At 37.1% G+C, this 25,199-nt stretch overlaps 1 long non-coding RNA gene across 3 annotated transcripts; it reads right to left on the bottom strand.

Annotated features, from left to right (window-relative positions):
• Positions 1-550: 550 nt before the first annotated feature.
• LOC141493705 (uncharacterized) lies at positions 551-23,718 on the bottom strand. Of its 3 annotated transcripts, none has more exons than XR_012470297.1 (3): positions 23,392-23,718; positions 21,596-21,707; positions 551-668 (listed from the first exon to the last, which is right to left on the bottom strand). It is a non-coding gene; the product is annotated as an uncharacterized LOC141493705 (long non-coding RNA). The 3 variants fall into 3 exon arrangements; XR_012470295.1 differs by having other exon boundaries at positions 21,596-21,683; XR_012470296.1 differs by lacking the exon at positions 551-668 and adding an exon at positions 13,166-13,375 and having other exon boundaries at positions 21,596-21,683.
• Positions 23,719-25,199: the final 1,481 nt, after the last annotated feature.

Raw genomic sequence — 25,199 nt, 5'->3', positions numbered from 1 at the left:
GAAAAGGACAGTTTAATTTTTGGTTTTTTTATCCCAATCACTTAGCAGAATACCGCAGTAGGCCCTAATAAATGCTTGTTGAATTAAATTGAATTGAATGGTAGCTGGGTGCCAGATTATAAAGGATTTTGAAAACCAGCTCAAGACTTTGAACTTTTTAATTCAGTAGGCAATATGGAGCATTTGAGCAGAGAATGATATTATTAGATCTGTGCATTAGGAAGATTAATCTGGCACTGGTATGCAGGATTGATTCATTGGAGGAAAGAAAAGAGGCAGGAAGATTTTTTAGTAGTCTATTTCAGTAGTCTAAGCAAGAGGTAATAAGAACCTGAACCAGGGTCAGTGTTAGTGGAAATCAGAGCAGTAAATACCTAGTGGTTTTTGCATCTGAGGCAAAGAGTAGGAGGAGCAGGATGGAGCCAGCCAGATCAGGTTTGAGAAATTCAACCAAGGTGTTTGACTACCAGGGTAGTGAGAATGAAAGTAGCATCTGGTAGCTTATTCTAATAATTTATTTTTTTTGCTAACTTGGTGCTAGGTTCAGGTTTATTTGGGTTTTTTTCCCCAAATACTCCAAGTATTATTGGCTTCCTACAAATTTTCGTGTTTTGTGGCAACGGCTTGATTACCCACCTTAGTTACAACCCTTTTAGGAAGTGAAAGACCTGGAAATAGAATGAGAAATAATTCATTTAAAAAAAACAACAACAAAAACCACTATTTATTGAACTCCAAAATACTAAGCAAAGCAAAATAAAGAAAAAAGCTTCACTAGGTAAAAAAGAATATTTAGCTTAGTTATCTTCATTTTTAGTTAAAATATTACTTTTTTAGGGGTTGGATTTTCTAGATAATTAACTTAATTTCCTACTTATTCTATGGTCTAGATAAGGATAATTGATTCACAGTGAAATACATTCAACAGAACACTAAACTGGAAGACAGAGGACCAAGAACTTGAATTCTACTTCTGGTTCCAACGAGTTGTAAGGAACTTTTATCTAACCCCCTCCAGACCTTATTTTCTTCCGCTATAAAATAGGGGCTTTGAGCTGGATGGTCTTTACAGGGGTGAGCTGGTATATGTTTAACATCCAGTTCTCCAGGGTGGTTGGAGGGAAATGTGCCCCTGAAACACTGTAAAGTTTAATCTGCATTGTTAAATTTTCTCTCAGTTTTTGGATAACCACCAAAACAGTCAAATCCTGTTTTGTATTATTTGATAATATCTGCAGTATCAGTGCCCTTGGTTTGAGCTAGTCCCAGGATACCCCTATAACTAAGTGTTCTTTGTACATTTTGTAATAAGAGGAGGTCTTCATCATTTCTTTATAAATACTTAAATTGAAATAGTCTTCTAGAATCTTAAAGGTAGGAGTGTTACAAGTGAATGCCAAGGAACCATCAGACAGATCTGCTATCAGCTGGAATCTTTAAAAGCTCGTTATCCTCTTTATGTCACAAAGCTGCTATTTCTGTGATAGATTGCTGTTTTAAGCACTAGCACATGTAGTTTTTGTTTTTTTGTTGTATTTTTTCCCTTTTGGTAACTGCTCCTGCAATTTTCATAAATTACCATCAAGTGGTGATAGAGTTTGGATTGTGCTCTCCAATGCAACCAGGTAAGAAAGCCTTTGGAAACTAGATCATTGATTCATTCCTACATACACACATCATTCATTCGTTTATTAAACAGACATTTATTCAGTGCTAACTATGTTAAACACTGTGGATGTAAAGATAGTTATTACCCAGAGCCTTTTCTCAAGGAGTTTTTAATCTATTCAGTTTTTAAGAATGCAAAAGTTGGAAGGGACTTTAAAAACTGTCTTGATATAATCTTTTCATTTTCTAGGGACCTTAAAACTTAAGAACAGGAAGAAACACTTTTCTTCTTAAAAATTTCAAAAAGTTTTTAAAACTTTTTTACTATTTTAAAAATATTTTTCTAATTATATATAAAATAATTTTTAGCATTCATTTTTTAAAAAAAATTTGAGTTTTAAATTCTATTCCTCCTTTCCCTTCTTACTCATTGAGAAGTAAACACTTTGATATATGTTATACATAGGCAGTCATGTAAAATCTTTCCATATTAGTCATGTTGTGAAAGAAAATACACATATACAAAATAAGAAAAAGCAAGTTTTTAAAAAAATATGTTGTGATCTGCTTTCAAATGCCTCCAGTTCTTTTTATGGAAGTGGAGAGCATTTTTCATTATGAGTCGTTTAGAATTGTCTTTGATTATTGAATTGCTGAGACTAGCTAAGTCATTCACAATTGATCATTATACAATATTGCTATTACTGTGTACAACGTTCTCCTGGTTCTGCTCACTTCACTTTGAATCATTTCATGGCTGTGTTTCCAGGTTTTTCTGAGAGCACGATCCGTTCATCATTTCTTATAACCCAAGAATATTCCATTATAATCATCTACTACATTTTGTTTAATCAATTCCCAAATGATGGGCATCCCCTCAACTTCCAATTCTTTGCCAGCATAAAGAGAGCTGCTATAAATGTTTTTGTCCACATGGGTCTTTTCCCCTTTTTTAATGGTTATTTTTGGATACAGATACAGTATTGTTTTTTCTGGGTCAAAGGTTTTGCTTAGTTTTAAAGCCCTTTGGGTATAGTTCCAAATTCTTCTCCAAAATGCTGGGATTTGTTTACAACTCCACCAACAATATATTAGTGTCCCAGTTTTCCCACATCCTCTACAATATTTATCCATTTCCACTTCTGTTGTACTGGCCAATCTGATACCTCAGAGTTGTTTTCATTCACATTTCTCTAATCACTAGTGATTTAGACCACTTTTTTTTTCATAAAACTATAGCTTTGACTTTTTCATCTGAAAACTGCCTGTTCATATCCTTTGACCATTTATCAACTGGGAGATGACTTGTATTATTACAAATTTGGTTCACTTCCCTATTTGAGAAATGAGGCCTTTATCAAAGAAATGTGCTGAAAAATTTTCCCCAATCCCATTTTCTGCTTCCCTTCTAATCTTGACTGCATTAGTTTTGTTTGTTCAAAACCTTTTTGATTTAATATAGTTAAAATTATTCACTTTACATTCCATTATCCTCTTTATCTCTTGTTTTGCCATAAATTTTTCCCTTTTTCCATACATCTGACAGGTAAACTTATTCTAAACTTTCCTAATGTGCTTATGGTATCACCCTTTATGGCTAAATAATGCACCTATTTTGATACTACTTATTTTGGTATACAGTGTGAAATATTGGTCTGTACCTAATTTCTGCCAAACTGTTTTCTAGTTTTTTCCTACAGTTTTTGTCAAATAGTGGGTTTTTCTCTTTTAGGGGTTTGTCAAACTAGATTACTATGGTCATTTACTACTGTGTATTATGTACCTAATCTATTCCATTGATCCACACATTTATTTTTTAACCAGTGCCAAATTGTTTTGATGATTACCACCCTGAAATACAATTTGAAGGCTACCTTCTTTCACATTTTTCAATTATCCCATTTTAAACTTTTTAATTAAAAAACATTCCCAATAAAATAGCTAAGTAGTCTAGCATCTAAACATGAAATGTTGGTAAAATGGAACTGTGATCTCATGAATGAATGAATGAATGAATGAATGAATGAAAAAAGCATTAAGTACTTGTGGACCAGACACTATGCTAATTACTGGGTATCCTTTTTTTTTTAAAGAGGCAGTATGAGGGGCAGCTGGGTGGCCAGCTGATAGAGCACCATCCCTGGAGTCAGGAGGACTTGAGTTCAAATTGCCTCATACATTTAATAATAGCCTAGTTGTATGACCTTGGGTGAGTCACTTATTGCCTTAAATAAGGAGGCAGTATGTACCCCCTCATAAAAGCAAACAACATATATATGTATATACATATATATTACATACATATATATGTGTATATATACATATATATATACATATACATACATATATATATGTATATATATATATATATATATATATATATGAGTGTGGTGACAAGGAAGATATTTTGTTCTCAGAAGATAAAGGGGAGAAAGGTTTTGTACATGGATAGTGACAGGTAAATGGTGTGTGACCTGGTTAGATGACTGAATGTCTTATGAAGGTGATTCCTGGTCTGATATTTAGAGCTAGCAGGTAGTGAATAGTGAACTAATGGACTAGTTTGCCTATAATCAATTTGGATACCAGAGTAGAAGCTCCAACGATGAGTGGATTAACTCCCCTAGATATAGAGAACTGGATTCTGGAAAACCCAATGTGAAGGTCCAGAGTTCCTATCAGCATTGTTGGTACAGGCCCAGGCAGAAAGTGAGATGGCTAAATGAGATGTGAAGCATATGGGTACTCCCTCCAGTGGCACATATTGGAACCCTTCCATACCGGCATATCCTGTGTAACTCCTCTCCATGTCCTCCTGTAAGTTGACCAACCGTTGGACTCTTTCTCAATTTCTCTTGAAATTTTCAGAAAACCAATGAAGCCCTCTGACTAATTAGCAGTAAACCAACAAATATTTATGTGCCAGCAGTACTGGCACTTAAATTCTGAGGAGACAGAGAAAATGCAAAAACATGTTCTTATCCTCAAGAGATTTATATTCTAATGAATGACAACAGACACAAAATATCACAGTAAATATTGAGTAGATGGAAGGTAGCCTTGAAGAGAAAGGCACTAGCATTTGGAACTGTGGAAGTTCCACAATGGGAGGGATCACTGGAGCTGAGTTCAAGGAAACCAGGGATTCTTCAAGGTAGAGGTTAGGAGGGTGAGCATTCCTTGCAAGGGCAAGAATCAGAGCAAAAACAGAGAAAATGTAGCTGGAGCATCTGATGTGAGGAACAACAAGTGAGACAGTCTAGCTAAGAGAATACAGGTGAGAATACTGGAAAGGTAGGAAGAGATCCAGGTTGTGAGGAACTTTAAATACTAGGCAGAAGAGTTTGTATTTGATTCTAGAGGCAATAGATGATCAGGGAGTGACACCGTCAGACCTACCCTTTAGTCAGATTAGCAGCTTCTGTGGAGAATATTTTGGGATTGGGAGACACCTGAGGTAGGGATTCCAATTATGTTATTGGGGCAGTTAGGTGGCACAGTAGATAAAGTGCTGTCCCTGAAGGCAGGAGGATCTGAGTACAAATCTGGATTCAGACACACCTAGCAGTGTGTCCTTGGGCAAGCCACTTAACCCCATTCCTTGCAAAAACAAGCAAACCAATTCCATTATTATAGTTGCCCCAGATAGGATGGTAATTGTATGAGTGGAGAGAAAAGAATGTATGTGAAAGTTGTCGGAGAGAAAGAAAGCAATTACCAATTGAATAAATGAGGTGAGTGAGAGGGAAGAGCCAGATGATAATGTGATTGTCAACCTAGATGACTGGACTGAATCATGGAGTCCTCAGTTAGGAAAGGAGATAGGTTGTTTTGTTTGTTTATTTGCTTGTTAGAGAAAGGTAGACAGTTTTGTTTTGGAAATGTTGAGTTTAAGATGCCTATGAGACATGGGCAGTTTAAAATATCTATTCAAGACTGGAGCTCAGGAGACAGATTAGATGAAGATGGGAGACTGAACTAGATGAAAAATATTAGGTATTGTCTGCAAAGAGATGATGATTGAATCCATACAATTTGATGATATTACCAAGTAATATAATAGAGAAAGAAAGGAAAATAAGATCTTGGGGACAACCAGAATGAGTGGACATGGCATGGATAAAAATTCAGCAAAGGAATTGAAAAAGAACAGTCAGACAGGCAAGATAGGTAAAATACCTGGATCCCAGCATGTGACCAATTTGTCCTAACTGTACTCATAGGAGGGTCAAGTTAGTGGTAGAGTGGATAGACCAGTGAACCAGGAGTAAGGAAGAACTAAGTTCAAATCTGACCTGAGGCACTTACAAGATGGATGACAAGTCACATAATCCTGTTTACCCCAGTTTCTTCATTTGTAAAATGACTTAGAGAAGGAAATGGCAAGTCACTCCAATAACTTCCCCAAGAAAACCCTAAAGGAGGTCAGAAAGAGTCAGACACGATAAAAAAAACTGGGCAACATTAACAAAATCCTCACAGGAACAATTAAGATGATGAAGAATGACTATTATACAGGCTATGATATTCATCTGAGTGGATTTTATCTATCTTGACAGACTCTGCAAATAGACAATGAAGAAGGTCCAAGGTTGACCTGGAGGAGAGCATGACTGCTTTTAAAAAACTTGAAAGTTCTTTTAATGACCCCAAGTACAGTGTCTGGAACATAATAAATACCTAATAAATGCATTTTCTCTCTCTCTCTGAAACAAAGTCATCCTTTCAACTGCATATTAGAGCCTAAACATTCAAGGAGAAGACTGGGTAACTCCCAACAGCCTTTTAGAATTTTATATACAATGACTTTCCAGTTGCTGATTTAACAACCTACTCAGCATTTTCCAAGCAATTGCTTTCAGATCCAAAGGAAAAGACCTTTTTTCTAAAGTCCAAGATCTAATTTGAATAGGACATTAAACAGAATTTTAACTCTCATTTTATCCCAACTTATGTGATCATTATTCCGAAAGGAACAATTATCAAGACTAGACAACAGAGAAAGCATCCCCACATGTAGCTTTCATGGGAGATTTACAGGACATTTTTTAAATAGGTAATAATAATGATTTTTTGTCCTTCATCATCGAAGAAGACCAAAATGACATCACCACGTTTGAGACAAATTACAGTGTGTCCAACTGTGGCTAATCAGACCAACACAAGCTTGGAATTCTCAACTATAGATCGGCCACAAATGGTCCATGTGAACACCTGGGATGCTTACTCTAAACTTACACATGTATGTTATTTCATATAATAATAGTTCAAGTTTATGTAAATTGTACATAATCATAATATATTATGTAAATAACTTATAGTAATAATAGTAGTTCACACATTATTAAAAAAGATTAAGTAGTAGTACCCTCATTTTACTGAAGGAAACTGAGGTTCAAGTAAGTGATTTTTCTCATAATCATGCAGTTAATAAATGGCACAGCAGAAACTTGAAACCAGGTCTTCTAACCCTAATGCTCCTTCTACTACAATAATGAAACAATTTAAATCATTTGGAAATAACTAAGATGCTCCCATCTGTGATGTGGAGGGTTAATTTTTAGAGGGAAATATCAGAGAATATTATCATAGCTTTAGATTGGAAGAAACCTCACCTGACTCTAAAACTTGAATCTAAATAGGTCAAACTAAGAGGAATCTAACAGGTCAAACTAAGTTAGAAATTCAAAGGTCCTTCGAAAATGAAAGAAATAGAAATGTCTCTCTGGTCATATCTATGAAGCTGACAGCTTTGCCCTACAATGAAACCTTTATTTCCTAGGACGTTGACCTGTAAAAAAGATTTCTAGACTAAATATTTTGGGAGAAACCTGATATCAGACTTCATTTCTGATGCATTCATGAAAGCTTTCCTCTTCAGGTCAGGATACTTGGGACATTCTTCTTCAAATGTTTGCCCCAGCTACTGATATTTGGGGATATTGATATGGGGATACTAAACACTTCTAAGGGAAGCACATTGGACTGACCCTTCACCATGCCCTTGAAGACCTAGAAACACCCATAATACAACGATGATATGTTTCAAAAAAATCAGAATTTTGGAAGGAAGTTTTTTAAAAGAAAATTCAGAATTTCTTTAATGCTAGCATCTACACTTTTGTATTTGTATTCATTAAGGGAGGTCATATGGTAAAATGGAAATCTTAAAAGAGGTCTGTTTCATCAGAAGGCTTAGATTCAGATGCCACCTCTGAGATTTATACCAGATGAGTCACTTAACTTCCTTGCACCTCATTCATAAAATGAGAACATAAGATGAGGATGTGCAGAGGACTCTAAAGGGCTGCTCAGATCCATTGGAATGTTCTAAATTTTAAAGACAAAAGTAGATGACAAAAATTAATCTATATAATATTACTTTAAAGGGTTTTGTATCCATGTAAGTGGGAAGTGTACTTGCTCTGAGTCATGATACTTATTATCTTTATGACTTAGAGCAAGTCTTATTCTAACTCCTGAAGACTCTAAAATAAGAATGAGATGGTCTCTGAGTTCTTTATCTGCTCTTAAAATAGGATCTAGAACAAGGGTTCCTAATATGAGAAGCTTGTCAAAGGGGTACAAGGAACAAGGGATAACAAGAAAACTATATTATTCTATGGAAACTAATATCTCTTTTATTTCTTATAAGCAAAAGTATAACAAATTCTAGAAGTGATTTCTTTTCATATTGAATAAAGGATACAGGAAAGTTTAATGGGAACCACAAAATTCAGGGGCTGAAAAAAGATTGGGAAATAGATTTTTATGATTCTACTTAAGAAACACCTTTCAATGATTCTTGCCACCCAAATAAAGCCTAGTATGTATTTGTTCAGTCATTTTTCAGTCGTATTCGACTCTGTGACCCCATTTAAGATTCTCTTGGCACAGCTACTGTAGAACTTCACCATTTCCTTCTCCAGTTCATTTTACAAATGAGGAAACTGAGAAAAGCAGGGCTAAGTGATTTGCCCAGGGTCACACAATCATTAAGTACCTGAGGTCAGATTTGAACTCAGGAAAATCAGTTTGTGTCCTACATTCTGTTTCCAGAACTGTCCTAACTGTCCCTGGTACTTAAAGATGATTTTATTCTGTAGTTTTATCTCACACTTAGTTACTGTCACTCCCTTTATGCTCCAGTCAAACTGAACTACTCATTGTTCCTTTAAACACCTGTGCCTTTGCTCAACTATGCCTTGTTTCAAATGGTTTCCTCCATCTTCCAACACTTAATTCAATCTGATGAAATCCTATCCATTCTTAAAGTCTTGGCCCAAAGTTATTTCTTCAAGATGTCTTTCCAGAACTTCCCATTTAGAATTGATCTTTCCTCTGAACTCTTCCATTGCTTTGTTTAATAGATCCATAAACATCTGTATGTGCATCTAGGCACTTGTACAGGTTTTATCTCTCTTACTAGATAGAAAGCTCCTTGAGGATGGGGACTTTTCAAAGCTGAGCACAGAACTTTTATGCAAAATAAGCATTTGATATTTGTGGTATTTGCAGTTTTGAATTTTCCTTAGCTTTTGAGAAGGAAGTAATACAAGAATTATTTGTCTCTTAGGAATGATAAAAAGCTCCAAAAGTTAGAATTGAGTCAGGGTAAGTATAATATGGGAAGAGGAGGGGGAAAAAAGGAGAACTAGTGGTAAAATAATTTGCTCAAAATTATCTAAAAGTCATTTGTGTCAGATTTTGGTGAAGAATTCCTATCTTCCTGGCACCTAGGCTTAGAGGAGACGGAGAGAGCCTCTCCTTTCTTCTATCCTGCCTTTATAATTGATTTATCCATAGTCAAGGGGGTTACTTTAGAGACATACCTAACCCAACCCTGTATTTGCCTCATTGGCCATTGCAAGGTCTAAAATACTTGCAATAGGACTTTCTCTCTGCCCTTCAAAAACAACTACTTCTTCCCAGAGTTTTCCACTAGAAGAATCCTACTAACTTGTTAAAATGACAGAGGAATTCAAACACAGCCTACTTTTCAACACGATGGAGTTGGGAGAGCATAGGATTTGTGGTCAGAAAACTTGGGTTTGAATTTCATCAGCATTTTACCAGATGTATGACTCTGGACCACATTTTTTTTTTCATTTCTCTGATCCTCACTTTTCTTATCTGTAAGCTGGGGATAAAAATATTTGTACTACCTATCGCCAGGCTGTTGTGAGGATCAAAATGAGATTATGTCTATAAAGCATTTGGAAAAGCCCTCTTGAAATGCAGGCTGCTAATATTCAGGACTGATTTGTCCAGTCTGTGAATAATCCAGTCCCCTGGCTTCCTTCTCTTTAGCCGTCCACTTGCCTGCTTTAGCACCTCATCACCTCATCTGATGAGGTGTGCATTTCAGCTCAGCTCAGATAGCACCTCCGACATAAGCCCTTTCCTGATCCCCCAGCCGCTAGTGCCGACCCCTCAAAATTTCCTCCTATTTCAATACATCCGTGTCACCTCCCCTAACAGAACCGAAGCTTCTTGAGGGCAGGGACAATTTCATTTTTGTCTTGTATTTCTGATCCTTGGCTTAGTGACTGGCACCTAGACATTGAGCAAGTACGTGCTCATGATTGAATAGTCCAGCCTGATGGTGCCCCTACCTCTCCTTATGCATATGCACACTGTCTGAATAATGTTGCTCTAATCAAGTCTTCTTTGCAGCATGTCCCTGCTGAAGAACCCAGAAGGATTGACTCCCTGTTCCCTCTACATCATATCTCCACTTCTCAACCTAGTGAGCAAGTATCCATGCTTTTATGTATTTATTTTCTCATTCTACTAGTTACCCCCTTCCTACATTTCGTGACCTCTGTTCTCCTTACTCCTCAAAACCCCCCCTTTAATGAAGCCAAGCTAATCTGCTCCTCTGGTCCCTACAAATACTTGGCAGATAGTTATCACAGAATTAGAACTAGAAAGGACCTTACAGATCAATTCATTCCCACCCTTGTTTAAGAAATGAGGAAACTGAGTACCACAGAGGTTGTGACTTGGCCAAGATTGAACAGGCAACAAATGTGGGAGCTGGAATCTGACTCTAATTCCAACAGCTTTCCTCTGGATCATGTTTCCTTTTGTTGCTGTTCAGTTGTTTTAGTTGTGTGGGATGCTTTGTGACTCCATTTGGAGTTTTCTTGTCAGAGATGGTGGAATGGTTTGCCATTTCCTTCTCCTGATCATTTTAGAGAAGGAGGGAGAAGAAAAGGCGGGGGGGAGAAGTAGCAGTAGTATTTAGCATAGTCCCTGGCATGGCAGGAAGGAAGGGAAGGAGGAGGAGGAGGAGGAGGAAGAGAAAGAAGAGGAAGAAAAAGAAGAAGAGAAGGAGGAAGAAAAAGAGAAGGAAGAAGGAGGAATTGGTGAGGGAGGGAGGAGAGAGGAAGGGACAGGAGAGGAGAGAAGTGGGGGGGTGTTACAATAAAAAATGGCCCTAATAAATAGAAACCTAGTTAAATTGGAAGTAGTCAGATGATACATTATACAATTATATAATATATTTTGCTTTATATCTATTGCCAGTATGTCTGTTTTGAGTCAAGTAGATTGTATGATTCATCTTTGCATGTAAGAAAGTCACCCTCTTATCCGCCCTCCCTTACACACATAAATATGGACTTAATCAAGAATGTTCTATATACAATAGAAAGGCAGCATGATTGGTGAATAGAAAGCCAGCTTTGAAGTTAGGAAGATGTGGATTCAGGAGCTGCCTCTGGCACATTCTACTTCTTTGACTCTTAGAGCAGTCTCTCATGGCCATAGGCAATCTAGGACAACAAATCTTTAGAGAAGGCCTTGACTTGCCAGTGTATGCAATCTCCTCACTAGTAAACAATTCCTTGCCCTAACAAAATGATAGTTCAATTCCTATCTCATTCTCCAGTTGTTATGTTAAGTAGATGATAAATGCTTATAATTTGACTCTAAATAACTCTGATAGGGGAGGGGGGAAGAGAAGGAATAAAATAACATGCAACTTACCAAGAGTTCTGGTAAAAGATGTTTTGAGGAAGCCTTTGAAATTTAAGATGCGATTAGTTCCTTGGATGATTCCCCAAAGCAGGAATAATTAGGATTTTTTAAAAAATAATTTGGACATAGCGTTAAGGAATTAACTTAGAAAAAATGTTGTGTTTAAACAATAAAATTCTAGCCTTTTACTAAAAGTTCAAAAGCTTCAAGATCTAGAACTAGAAGGAACTTTGAAGTTGTCTAGTGCAGCCTCTTTATTTTACAGATGAGGAAACTGAGGTCAAGGGAGGATGAATGACTCAAAGTCACATAGGTAGTGATTGACAGGATTCTAACCTGGGACCTATGCCGCCTTTCCATTACATCTTACTTCCTCCCTTAAAAGGCATAAAGAAAAAAATTCTTTTGAGAACTAAAAAGCACAGAACACATTTACCATGTAAAATATGGGGTATTAGGTGGTTGACTTAATATTTTTCTCCCTTATGGCTAAATATTCATCTCTGAACTATGTGCTACAATAATAGAACTGACTGAAAAAGTGTTTCTGGCACTAATACATAAAATATGTGTGTGCAATTAAAGAGTGAAAAAAATGGATAGTTCTTGGAGAAAAGAAAGAATGTTTTGAAAGTTCCTGCAACTCTGTAGGAATGAACCTTGATTATCTACAAGGTTAACTGAGTTTAAATACTGATTGCCCAACTGTTCAATAAAATATGAATACTTATTATGGCAGCCCATATCATATGCTACATAGCCTATTGCCATGGCGAAAAGTACCTTCTTAAAGAAATACACACTAACTAGGGAATGTCAAACATTATAAAGTGAATGGAACATTGAGACTGAAGTCCTCCTTTCCTATTGGTCCCTGTTTTGGTCTTTAACCTCTAGGAAAGACGGGTACCATAAACAAAACTCTGTATCCATGGCAACATGCATAAAAAGGTAATTATTTTTTCTTTACGTTTTTAAATTTCTGAGTTTAATAGCATATTATATGCATTGCCTCAGGCCCTCAATTCCTCCAGTTGGTCATTAGCTATTAGAAAATGCCCTCTCCACCAGTCATTATTGTTTAAATAAAATGCCACTTACAGTCCCCTTGAACAAAAGAGGTACAGTAGAAGGCACAGTCTTGCATATTGTAATGATCTGGCACAGAGAGCAAGCTGAATGGAGCACCAAGTCCAGGAGCCAAACTCAGGTACCTACAGAAACTTTATTAATTTATGGTTAATTAGAGCCAAAGAAAACCTTGATTTCATACTGCTACTTGAAGGACTAAAACCCAAAAGGAAAAGGGTCTCCAGTTGTCCAAATGCCTACATATTCTAACTCTAAGAACCTCCTTTCTTTTTATGCAAAAATTGTGATTCAGAAATGTTCCATGTGACTCCAAATTTAAACTCACTATACAGTCTCATTATTAAAATAATGGGTTATGAATCCTTTTGTAATGTTAACCTTCCCCCTCCTTTGTTAATTAGGTTTTTGTGCCTTTCCTGAAGTTCCACTTCACCATCTTACCTTGGCACTGAGATGTCCCTGAGTTCTCAAAGGCTTAGACATCAGAGAATCTTCTCTTAAAAGTACTAAAAAAAAAAAAAGACAAGAAACTTCAAGCAAGAATGGGCTACTCTTCTCTCTCAATGGAAGTCTTTGCAGTCTGGATGACCACTTTGTCAGGTAGGTTAGGATTCCTTTTCAAGAATGGGCTGGATTCAATGGTCACTGCAGACCAATCCTTCCAACTCTGAAGTTGTGTGAAATACTGGTTCTTCATCAATGTATGCAAAAATAAATAAAAAGAAATCAATTATATCATAACAGACAGGAAAAGAGATGTTACTAAGGTACAAATAATTCTTGAACTAGTGTCCATAGTCATTCAGATCCCCAAATTATTAGAGTAATCATTGATGTCAGTAACAAACTAAAGAAAGAATGGTAATGAGAAAACCCAATATGGCATGCAATGCAAATGGCTACTGAGATTCTTCCTAACTCTGAACTTGTGAGATGCATTGGTCCAGCAACATATGGTGTATTGTTGTCCAAGGACATATCTAGCTATATCAGTCGAGATGTATTGCTAGGGAGTTAGCTGCTAAATGATTGTTAACTTGACCGTGTAATTCCTATAGACCATTTTACTAAGACCTGGAATGTTTTGTGATTGGTCTCTATGGATGGAATGCCAACTATGTGCAAAGTCATGGATCTTATGAAGTAAGAATATTTTTATGTGTTCTTAAAGGTAGATCTCCCAATATATATAACTAGTTGGGGAATTGAAAGTACTCTTATCATAAAGGAAACTATTAGAGTGGCTAGGTGGCACAGTGGATAGAGCACCAGCCCTGGAGTTAGGAGTACCTGAGTTCAAATCCAACCTCAGGCACTTAATAATTACCAAATTGTGTGGCCTTGCAAGCCACTTAACCCCATTTGCCTTGCAAAAAAAAAAAACCCCTAAAAAAAATAAAGGTTGTCTATGCTTGTCTAAACCCCTCATAGACTATCTCCAGATAGAAAATCAATCAGTTAATATTTATTAAACCCTTGCTATATGTGGCAAACATTAAACTAAGTAGCAGAGATACTGAAAGGTAAAATATAGTCCCTGTCTTCAAGGAGCTTATGATAAAATAAGAGGAACGATGCAAACAAATATATTCAATGCAAGCTATATACAGGATAAATAGAAAAATTAACAGAAGGAAGGTACTAGAATTAAGAAGAGTTGGGGAAGATTTCCTTTAAGGTAGGATTTTGGTTCAAACTTATAGAAAGCCAAACTGAGTGGAGGAGAAACAGTATTCAAGGTCTAGAAGGCAGCCAGAAAAAAAAATGTTTCAAATGGAGAGATGGAGTATTTTGTTTATCAAACAGCAAGGAGACCATGAATGATGGATAAAAGAGTACATATTGGGATGTAAGGTGTTAAAAGATTGGAAAGAAGAATGAAGAGGGTCAGGTAATTGAAGGGCTATGAATGTTAAACAGAGCATTTTTGACAAAGCAAAACAGAAAAATAAATCAATGTAGAACTGAATCCATATAATTTGAGTCAAAGAGATTCTCATTCCCTGATAATAGATTAGTTTTGAATGAATTATCCAAAAAGTGGCATCAGCCATCTCTTGTTGATAACCATGTCCTCAGAGAGGAAAATTTCTCCCTGGCTGCATACCCACAGGAAACTAAATGTAGCAAATTACATGAACTTTTTGTGGAACTGAGATAATACTATCATTCTAGTGTCAACCCTTCAATATGACCCACAGATCACATCTTTTTGCTCCCATTTCTATTTAGTAATGATGTCTATTTCTGTTCTCTGAGCATTTCTCTGACTTTATTGTAGTATACATCCTCTGACTTTTTTTGGTAGTATGATGCTTTCATTTATGAATTTAAACCTGCCTCTTTCCCCTCTTCTATTACAAAGATTTTTTAAAAAGAAAAAAAAAAAGAAACAGTTTAGCAAATGTAACTGAGATATTAGCTGTGACTAACATAATATGCAATATTCTGTAATATATAATCACCCATCTCCAGGGGAAGGGAAAGTTCTAACACGAATGGTTAGAAGTTTTCCCTAACATTGAGCTATAACTTCTATCCATTGCTCCTACTTAACATTTGCATAGAATATTAAGGTCTGAAAACTTTGCAAACATCTTAATTCATCCTCATAACAACCCTAAGAAGTAGGTGTTATCATTATTTGCATTTTACAGATGAGAAAACTAAAGTAGATGTTAAATGACTTGCCCAGAGACACTTAACCAAATCTTCCAGCCTCCTTTTGCAACACTCTATTGCTTATTCTACCTGGTTCTTTAAGGTTTGCAGTGATAGGGGCAGCTAGGTGGCCTAGTGGATGAAGCACCAGTCCTGGAGTCAGGAGTACCTGGGTTCAAATCTGGTCTCAGACACTTAATAATTACCTAGCTGTGTGGCCTTGGGCAAGCCACTTAACCCCATTTGCCTTGCAAAAAAATAAAAAAACCTTAAAAAAAGGTTTGCAGTGATTTACAGATTAGCTCATTTTTATCCTCATAACAATTCTGTTAAGTAGATGCTGTTATTATCCTCATTTTACAGATGAGGAAATTAAGTATTGAGAGAGGTTAAGAGACTTATCCACTGTCACATAACTCAAATGTTTGAGGCAGGATTTGAACACTGATCTTTCTGATTCCAAATCAAACACTCTACACACTTAAACATCCCCTGAAAGAATCATAGATTCCCATCTTGATGACGCATTTTCCACTAGATTCTGGTAAATCATGACTGATAACAAACTGAAACTTTCCTATGCCATCACAGAGTTTTTCCTGTTATCCTTTTTGTAGAAGATTGATATAAAATGAAACAAAGGGAAGACAGATGGAATAGAAACTTAGTAGGCAGGATACCATGTTGGATGATACCATGAAAAACTTCCACTGTTATTATTTTGGTCTTGTCTGTAAGTGTAATTTTTTTCCCCATAAGTTCTAAATTATGGTCACCTGGGTCTCCTAGCCTTGGGTTGCTATTTTACTGCTCTCACCCTTAAAACAAAAAAGCAAATTTGGGAGACTTTCCAGGTCTATATATAGAAGGGCTATTTAAAAGAAATATAGATGGGAAAAAAGTAGTGATACAGTGGTTCTTTGGAGTGGGTCCAAAGAGCATAGAGAGAGAGAAATAGAACGAACCTACCTCAGAATTTATTTAGTCCCCCCTTATGATTTTACAGATAAGGCAACTGAAATCCAATGAAATTAAGTGACTTGCCTTTTTTCATTCTCAGTTGCCTCATCTGTAAAATGAGAGTAATAGGAATACCTACAGGTACTTGTGAAGACCAAATGAGATAGCATACATAAAATGGTTTCTAACCTTTAGTTATACACTAGCTATTATTTATTGTTATAAGACCCTGTACTTGTAATTATTCTTAGAGATGTCTTGCAATAATATAATACACAAAAACTATTTTATGGTAAGGGAGGAATGAGGGAAGAGAAAAGAAGATAAATTTTAAAACTAGCAGTTTGAAGGTTGAATTGTAAGGAGGTGCAATTATCATATGAATAGCATTTTATTTAGCATATTCTGTAGTATGAAAATGAAGAAAATTATAAATAGTTAAAATTATGCCTATGGTGAGGAAATGAGCAAAATTTTTCCTTCTTCTGGGGTTGGCATTTGGAGCAAATTTGTAGATTGAGCCCATCTCCTTTCTAACACCTTAGTTCAAGTATAGATGTTTCTGTTCATTCCATGCATTTCAGAAAATTGCTTACTGCGGCTCAGAGATCCAAGGAGGAATTGTAATGGATGAGCCATGTGAGGTAAAAGAGGCTTGAAATGGAGTTTTCATTTATTGCCTGTCTCATAGTGGGTGGTAGGAAGTGTTGTCTTGAAATGACTTGGTGCTTAACTAGAAAACCCTAGCACCTGGGAAGCTAGCCAGAATAACCAGGCCCTTGTGCCACCATGACTTCTCCACATTAAGATGTCTGAACCATGATGTTCTGCTTGGAGTGACCACAAAATAGTTCAGTCTACTAGATGAAAAGTCCAGAAAGTTCATTTTCAGGTAAGTGACATATTTACTATTCACATAAAATATCTGTTGTATTGGGTTTGTCTTTACAAGGACCAAAACCATGAACATCTTCCCCATTTGTATTTATCTAATATCTCTGCACTAAAAAGTATAACAATGAACCCCCTGCAAATTGGATAAACTAATAAAAGTCTAAATTTCAAGTATTGCTTTTATTTAAATACATTTTATTTCTTTCAAAACCAACAAAAAAGTAACTCTGGCTAACTCTTACTAAGTACTGCCTTAGAATAGCCATTAGTTGAGACTATTAGGGGACCTGCTTTAATAAATAGCTTTCTTTCTTAAGAAGAGTTAATATTCCCTTTGCCATCTTAATCACATTGCTAATTTCCTAAGCAAATACTTTTTTTCCACAATACAAATGTCCCCATGGGAATGACCACATATTCCAATTTAGTAAGGTCTGAATTAATGGGACTATATAAAAAAATTCCTATCTGCTCTCTTTGAATCAATGGTGATCATTCTTACTATAGCTTGAAACTCAGAATGTTCATGTCTATTGCATCTTCACCAGATTATTTAGAAGACATGAAAACTATAGAAGTGAAAGAAAAAAATCATTTTAATTAGATTATTTCAGAGATGGAAGATTTGTTTTGTTGTATTGGAAAGCAGCCACAACTACAAAAGATTTAGAAAAGAAAAAAAATTCTCATCATCAAAGTGCTAGATCCTGTCAAGTAGCCAATATCAGAATGAATGTTATTTTTATTAAAGAAGAGGTATTACCAATGTCTTTGCTGCTTCATCCTAGGGACCACTAGACCTGTCCATATGACCTGTAATTGAAATCTCTTGCCTTGTTTTCTCTTTAAAATGTATGCTTCTTGAGAACAGTGACTGCCTTGGTTTCTATTTGCATCATTATTTATTAGCATAGTGTTTTGTGCATAATAATTTATGCATAATATTTATCCTCTACTTTAAGAGTTATCCTAAAATCAAAGCTTCAGATTTAAAAAAAAATTCAAGGACCAAGATAGATACTGGAAATAGATCTGGATATATATATATATATACATATATATATATATATATAATTTCATATGTATGATAAATATCTTAGTCTACACATTAACTCTATCACCTCTCTAAAATGGATCAAGTTTCATGATTAGTCCTCTAGAATCACAAATGGTCATTGTACTGAGCATAATTCTTATAGCTTTCAATATTCTTTACTTTTATAATGGGTTTTTTTTAGGTTTTTGCAAGGCAAATGGGGTTAAGTGGCTTGCCCAAGGCCACACAGCTAGGTAATTATTAAGCGTCTGAGACTGGATTTGAACCCAGGTACTCCTGACACCAGGGCTGGTGCTTTATCCACTGTGCCACCTAGCCGCCCCTATAATGTTTTTGTCAAATAAATTGAACACCTGGTTCTACTTATTTCATTCTGCATTAGTTTATAATTGATAATTTTTAGAATAGTGATGTTCTTTCAGTTCATATGTCTTGTAACAATCAATCAAGTAATATGTATTAAGTATCTACTATGTATCAAGCACTATGCTAACTGCTGAGGATATAAAAAGAGCCCAAAATGCAGGACCTTCCCTCAAGGAGCTTACAATCTAATTATAATCTAATATACAAAGCAAGTCGAATGCAAGAAAAATAGGAAATAATTCCTGGAATTATGGAATTAAGAGGCCTTGGAGAAGACTTCCCATAGAAGGGCATTTTAGTTAGAAATCAAAGGAAGCAAAGGAGATCAGTGGGTAGAGCAGAGGAGGGAGAGCATTCCAGGTTGGGGGGGGGGGTCAGAGAAAATATCCCAAATGGAGAGATGGGATATTTTATCCATCAAACAACCAAGAGGGTAGTGTCACTAGATAAATGAGGACAGGCCTGAAAGTAGGGTGTAAGAAATCTGGAAAGGTAGGAGAGGTTTTGGTTATGAAGGTCTTTGAATGTCAAACAGAGGTTTTTTTAATTTGATCCTGAAAGCAATAGGAAACTTACTAGAGTTTATTGAGTAGGGGGAGATGATATGGTCAGACCAATGTTTTAGGAAAATCACTTTAGTGGTTGAATAGAAGATGGGTTGGACTAGGAAGAAATTTGAGGCAGGAGGATCCAACAGCAGGCTATTGTAATAACTCAAGCATGAGGTGATAAAGGGGTGTCCCAGGATTAAAAAGGTGGTATATTCAAGGGATTTTGCACTGGTAAAATCTACAGTTTGGATATGGGAATTGGGGGGGGGGCTAGTGAGGAACCCAAGATGACTCTTAGTTTGTGAATCTGAGAGAATCATAGGATGAGTGCCTTCCAGTGGGGAAATGCAGGGTTTATGAGGAAAGATGACTTCTATTTTGTACTTATTGAGTTTAAGATGTCTACTGGACATCTTCAGATGACCGAAAAGTATATGGAAATGCAAGAATCGAGGTCAGCAGAGAGATTGGAGCAAATAGATTTGGGAATCATCAACATAGAGATGGTAACTAAATCCTCGGGGTTTAACACTATAGACTGAGAAGTGAAGAGAACCCAGGTCAGAATCCTGAGAGACACCTACATTTAGAGGACATGAAAAGTCATGGAGAGGATGGAGTTGGAGAGGATCCAACAAAGGAGACAGAGAAGAGGGGAGGGGGGAGGTCTCTAGAGGACAAAACCTCAAGAGAAGAGAGTATCAAGGAGCAGAGAAAGCTTAACAGTGTCAAAGGCCACAGAGAGGTCAAGAAGAATAAGGATTTAAAAAGACCCTTGGATTTGCCAACTAAGGGATCCTTATTAATAATTCTGAAGAGAGCAAAATTTCCATGAATAATAAGGTTGGAAGCCAGATTATAAGGGAGCAAAAAAGAGAGTGAAAGTGAAGAAATCTGTTGTAAACAGATTGTTAATAAGAGTTTAGCTAGCAGCAAAAGAGAAATAGGAAAGATAGTAGAGATAGAAGGATCAAGTTGAAAGTGTTTTTGTTTTGTTGTTTTTCTGGAATGGGGAGATAAGAATTTGTTTATGGGAAGTAGGGAAGCAGCAAATAGCCTGAGGAAGGGTTTGACAAAAAGTGGGGCTGAGAGAAGGGGATAGTTGGTTGGATGAGACCTGATAGAATGGGATTGCTTGAACAGGTAGAGGGACTAGAATAAGGTCACTTCAACATGTGAGACAGAAGTGAAGGAAGAGATAGTGACAGAAGACAAAAATAGGAAGTGAGGAAGAAGGAAGTAGTTTATTTTTTCTATAAACTAAGAAGCAAATTTCTCAGATGAGAGAAGGGGGAAGGAAGGGTCATGGCAAGTTTGAGGAGGAAGAGCTGTGTTTTTTAAAATAATTTATTTATCCTCTATAAATAAATAAACTATTCAAAGAACCCCCCGGGCAAGTTTGCCTCAGTTTCCTCCTCTGTAAAATGAGCCAGAGAATGAAATGACAGACCACTCATTGCCAAAAAAATACTAAATGAAGTCATGGAGAGTGAAGACAGGATTGAAAAATGACTGAACAGCTACAAGAATAAAAGCGGTTGCTTTGGCAGGAAGTGAGTTCTCCTTCTAGGTCTTTAATCAAGGGCTGGATGAATCAATGAATCAATGGAGAAACATTTAGTAAGCTCTTACCATGTTCCAAGAATTGTATTGTAGTGTTTTACCAAGATGTGGTAGAGTGTATTCTTGTCCAGATGTTGGCTATGTGATCTCTGATACTTTCCAGTGCAGATTTGAAATTCTTTCTTCAGTTTCTTCACCCATAAAATCATAGTTTTTTGGTCCTTTCTGACTCTAAGGACCTATGATCTTTTGAACCTATGAAATTCTGATATTTGACATCGGGTCTTCCAGACTAGTCATGCTTTTTCCTACTTGAACACACTGAGAATCTCCTCATGGCGGGGGGGGGGGGGGGGGGGGGGGCAGGAGGGGGTTGCAAAGCTTGTGACATACCCAAGATCACACAAGTAGGTAATTATTGACATTTCCTCATTTAAAGAAATTCACTTTTTTCTTGATACAAAGGAGAGAGGCATCTGAAGAACTAATAATGAGGCCCAGTTGAAGATACCCTGGTCCTAGAGTCTAGAGAGTCCTAAGTTCAGATCCCATCATTATTAGTCACCCTCTGGATGCCCATAGCAATTTCTTTGATCCTCCCTTTCATGATCTATAAAACTGGACTCATTGCCCCCATTGTGCCCACCTCACAGATCTATTGGGAGGATCTAATGAGTTAATGCCTATGAACCACTAAAGGTCAACTATTATTACATTTAATTTTCACTTTTTAATAAAAAAAGCTTTGAAGAAAAAAAGGTTGATAAGACAAAGAATCATCAGAATTTCTATCCTTACTTTTATCTTTCTACCTCAAGGATGAAGGGAAATTTAAGAAATGGGTAGGGCATCATCTCACCAAATTGCTGTTTTTTTGTAGAACAGGGAATGTATACAAGACTTCCAGGGCTCTGCGGAATTCTCAGTCTGTGTCAGCTTTCTGCATCCTGGTCCAAAGAAAAGCAAAAGCACTGAAGGAAGGAAGGAAGGAAGGAATGAAGGAAGGAAGGAAGGAAGGAGGCGCTGGTCAGAAAGGCCCCTTCCTTCTGTCAGTCCTCCAAGATTCAGTCCACTTTTCTTTTCATCTCCCAGAGGATGTCCTCCAGAAAGGAAGATTGACAATTAAAAAAAATGTTTTGAATGAACTAAGATGAATGGCATGGGGACAGGAACATTAAATACAAGGACTGAATTCTAGTGTTTGCTCAGACACGAACGTCCTCTGAGTCCATGGACCAGTCCCTTCCCCTTTCTGAGCCTCAGTTTCCTTTTATGTGAAATGACACGCTTTCTCTACCAACACCAACATCCATTTTCAGTGATCATAAGAGTTAGTGGCAGCTGACACAGGTCCAACTGAGGTTCATTAAGCAGAGTGACTTTCATATAGCAAGTGAGGTCAGAGGGGAGAGTGGTCCGGGAAATAGCTAGGTAACTCTGAAGCCTCTGGATGGAAAGAGGTCAGAAGAGGTATCAAGGGGATGAGGTGGGTAATTTGACTTAAATGAATGAAGGCTTGTTGGTTATTGGATTTCTGCTTGGAAACCCTCTCTCAGGTGACAGCTGAGGCGGCTTCTGTTTGCATTAGGGTTTGGCAGGAATGTGCTAATTGCCAATCAAAGACAGCTGAGCAGGCTAACACTTATCCTCTATAAATAAATAAACCCTTCTCGAAGAGCCCCCAGGCAGTTACCACAGCAGATCATCACAAGAATTAGCCAAAAGACTTGGTTATGAGGATTTCCAACTGCTATTGGGTTCAAGCTAAAAATGCTGGCTTTTACAATCCCTTGATACCTAGAATCTATTAAACTTTGTACTTTCCACATCCTGTTTATAAAAGAATATCCAGATTGTTTATGCTCAGGTTGCTGGTTCTCCCTTATCTCTGGCCTGAATTTTTTTTTTTTCTGCCTGCTCTGATCTGGAATCCTCAATTCAAACCTTTATTAGGCATCTACTGTGTTCTAGGGTCCTTTGCTACTTTCTGAGGATACAAAATGCAAAATGACCCAGTCCCTTCCTTCAAGGAGTTTATATTCTCTCTGTCCAGGGTCATTTCTAGTCATCCTGATCCATATCTAACCATTGGACTCAGATGGTTCTGGAGGAGAAAGCTGGTGATTTAGTCCAGCACCCCTTCACTCCAATCCAATTCACTTGCTCCTCATGGCATCTTCTCCCTGATGTCATGGTCTTCTTTTAAAACAAAGTACAGGGGTGGCTAGGTGGCACAGTGGATAAAGCACTGGCCCTCAAGTCAGGAGTACCTAGGTTCAAATCCGGTCTCAGACACTTAATTACCTAGTTGTGTGGCCTTGAGCAAGCCACTTAACCCAGTTTGCCTTGCAAACAAAACAAAAAAAAAAACCCCAAAACTCCTTAAAATGAAGTACAAACATTATCATTCTCTCTGTGAATTTTCTTAACCTTTCCTCTTAATAGATGGAATTCCTGAATTCCATTCCTATTTTCTTAATTAGCTATACCCTCATTTGGCTTTATCAGTCCTAGTATCTTTTCTTGATAATTCTTTCTATACAACTCTCCCTAGCCATATCTTGACATCATTTAAAAGACTATTTCTTTAGAGAAAAACAACATCCCTCCATACTTGAGCGCTTTCCCTTTTCCAGGATCCTAGAAATCTCTTACCTAGGATGGAGAACCAAAACGTATAACTTGGCTGAGAAAGAGGATGTAGGGGAAACAGCACATCATGGGGCTCTCAGAGCAACTTGATTCGGAAGCAGGGACTGCATTTGCTTGGTCCCCATTACTCATGAGAACCCCAGAGGGTTGAGATGATGAGCATTTTACACTGATTCAGACATCACACACTAATGGCCCGAGAAAATAATACCAGAAAGGCTCTAATGATGCTGTGGGCTCTTGGGCAGAGAGGACTCCCATTGATTTCAGAGGGAGGACTGCAGGATCAAGCTTATCCATAACCTGAAATTGCACTCTGCCTCTGGCCCCTTTTCATGGTTCAGAATGTGTTCCTCTCAAAGCTGAATCAGCAGCCCTAGCTGATTATGACATCAAATGAGGACCTTTGTTAGCTTAAATTACCTTACTTTGTAATAGCTCTATCTGTACACTGTAACTCCCCATATAAAGGACAATGTGTCTTAATAAAATCGCCTGTATTTCCATAAGTACCTAGTCCATCACAGTGATAGCTTTATTAAGCTACTAGAAACTGCCCTCAGAAAGGGCTAAAAGGTTGGCACACTGAATGTCACTTTTTGAGGAGGAAGCCAAACTCTTTGCTTTCAGTCAGAGCTGGCAAATTTGGCTCCAGAGGAGAACAGAACTTTATGCTGATCCTAAGCACTGTCTTAAAGCCAAAACGATCATTATGTTCTCATTCTTATAATGCACTTCTTTTTTTAAAAAAATTGCAAAGAAGCTCATCACTGTGTCTACTTCTACCCTAGATTTATGAGAATAAAGTAGTCTTTGTCCCTTTGTTAAACTGCAAGGAGGAAGATTGCCATGGAGGTGGGCCTGGGTTTCTGGAAGTCCTGATCAAAGATACCACGCTGGAAGGACTTGAGGTATGGTGATGATGATCATCAGTTGTTCTAGGATTAGATCTGAAGCTTTCAGGGATCCACTTGAGAGTGGAGATGAAATGAGTATGTAGGATCACAGGGTCATAGATTTAGACCTGATAGAAACACTAAAAGGAAAATGTGGAACTCAAAATCTTATGGAAAAATGAATGATGAAAACTATCTTTGCATGTAATTGGAATAATAAATTAAATTAAATTAAAAATAAAGGGAAAAAAAAGACCACTAAGAGATCATTGTTTGGAACGTCTTCATTTTATAAATATATTAACTGGGCCGAGAGAGAGAGAGAGAGAGAGAGAGAGAGAGAGAGAGAGAGAGAGAGAGAGAATGATACTGCCAACCCACCCCTGCCCCTGGGTTTTGAATCCTCATGCCTATCTTCATCCTGATTCTCTGACTCCCAATCCAAAGTGAAGGCTGTGGTATTTACTAGTCACTTCAAAAAGATCAGTACTGTGCTTGCAGAATTTCATATTCTCTGGAAACTATAGAAAAGGGACACAACCTGGAGTTTACAGATCTCCCAAGAGTCCATGTGAATTTGACTGGGGGAAATGTTATTTTCACTCACTTTTTTCCCTTTGTAATCATATATATTTTATTTTGTGCATGTAAAAAGGGGTCTGAGAAGGGGTCCACAGGCTTCCCCAGATGGCCAAAGGGGTCTTTGAGACAAAAAAATAAAAAATGTGCTCCAGAAGCAATCCCCTGGGAATGGAGAGTGGGCATGGAATTCTCATAGACCCTTTGGAGAGCCTTCCAATTATCAGACTGTTTTCATTTTGTAAGGTTTTTCAGTGACTGGATTTTTGACCTGTGACAAATGCATCCCAGATTTGCAGACCCACAAGGGTCACGTGTAAAGCCTCTAGGACATCC

This window comes from Macrotis lagotis, chromosome 7 (assembly GCF_037893015.1).
Source record: "Macrotis lagotis isolate mMagLag1 chromosome 7, bilby.v1.9.chrom.fasta, whole genome shotgun sequence".
Lineage (NCBI taxonomy): Eukaryota > Metazoa > Chordata > Mammalia > Peramelemorphia > Peramelidae > Macrotis > Macrotis lagotis.
Note: the sequence above shows the minus strand (reverse complement) of the source record. Positions and strands in the feature narration are given on the sequence as shown.